This window comes from Oncorhynchus mykiss, chromosome 3, assembly GCF_013265735.2.
Source record: "Oncorhynchus mykiss isolate Arlee chromosome 3, USDA_OmykA_1.1, whole genome shotgun sequence".
NCBI lineage: Eukaryota > Metazoa > Chordata > Actinopteri > Salmoniformes > Salmonidae > Oncorhynchus > Oncorhynchus mykiss.
Genome location: NC_048567.1, coordinates 19,819,638 through 19,821,355, shown reverse-complemented (window position 1 = coordinate 19,821,355; position 1,718 = coordinate 19,819,638).

The following is a 1,718-nucleotide window of genomic DNA, read 5'->3' as shown; positions in this document are numbered from 1 at the left end:
ACATTCGTCCATTGGCCGCCATTAATTGACCTAAAAACACACTTAATGAAATGGTAGCCAAAACATTATAAAACATCGAAACCTATGCCATAAGAAATTTCCACCCCACAAAAATACAATTTAACTAATCACTCAGAGGTTCAGTATGAAAGGTTTATTGGTCAGTAAATAAAGACACATTTAACTCCTACATACAAAGATGTAGATGGACGAGCAGCATTAAAACAATCAGTTCACTCCTTTCTCTAGGATTGAAGAAATGTCCCTTCAGCAATCACAGCTAGTGAAGACCTGGTATATTCAACATTACCCTCGTGCAATAGACACACACATATATATGTTATCTTTATACAAAGGCGAGAGGATGGCTATTAATCAGTATACAGTTGAAGTCGGAAGTTTACATACACTTAGGTTGGAGTCATTAAAACTCATTTTTCAACCACTCCACAAATTTCTTGTTCACAAACTATAGTTTTGGCAAGTCGGTTAGGACATCTACTTTGTTAATGACACAAGTAATTTTTCCAACAATTGTTTACAGACAGATTATTTCACTTATAATTCACTGTATCACAATTCCAGTGGGTCAGAAGTTTACATAAACTAAGTTGACTGTGCCTTTAAACAGCTTGGAAAATTCCATAAAATTATGTCATGGCTTTAGAAGCTTCTGATAGGCTAATTGACATCATTTGAGTCAATTGGAGGTGTACCTGTGGATGTATTTCAAGGCCGACCTTCAAACTCAGTGCCTCTTTGCATGACATCATGGGAAAATCAAGAGAGATCAGCCAAGACCTCAGAAAAATAATTGTAGACCTCCACAAGTCTGGTTCATCCTTGGGAGAAATTTCCAAATGCCTGAAGGTACCACGTTCATCTGTACAAACAATAGTACGCAAGTATAAACACCATGGGACCACGCAGCCGTCATACCGCTCAGGAAGGAGACGCGTTCTGTCGCCTAGAGATGAACGTACTTTGGTGCGAAAAGTGCAAATCAATCCTAGAACAACAGCAAAGGACTCTGCTGGAGGAAACAGGTACAAAAGTATCTATATCCACAGTAAAACGAGTCCGATATCGACATAACCTGAAAGGCTTCTCAGCAAGGAAGAAGCCATTGCTCCAAAACCGCCATAAAAAAAGGCAGGTTAAAGTTTGCAACTGCACATGGGGACAAAGATCGTACTTTTTGGAGAAATGTCCTCTGGTCTGATGAAACAAAAATAGAACTGTTTGGCCATAATAACCATCGTTATGTTTGGAGGAAAAATGGGAGGCTTGCAAGCCGAAGAACACCATCCCAACCGTGAAGCACAGGGGTGTCAGCATCATGTTGTGGGGGTGCTTTGCTACAGGAGGCACTGGTGCACTTCACAAAACAGATGGCTTCATGAGGATGGAAAATTATGTGTATATATTGAAGCAACATCTCAAGACATCAGGAAGTTAAAGCTTGGTCGCAAATGGGTCTTCCAAATGGACAATGACCCCAGGCATACTTCCAAAGTTGTGGCAAAATGGCTTAAGGACAACAAAGTCAAGGTATTGAAGTGACCATCACAAAGCCCTGACCTCAATCCCATAGAAAATTTGTGGGCAGAACTGAAAAAGCATGTGCGAGCAAGGAGGCCTACAAATCTGACTCAGTTATACACCAGCTCTGTCAGGAGGAATGGGCCAGGGGAGGCTTGTGGAAGGCTACCTGGGAA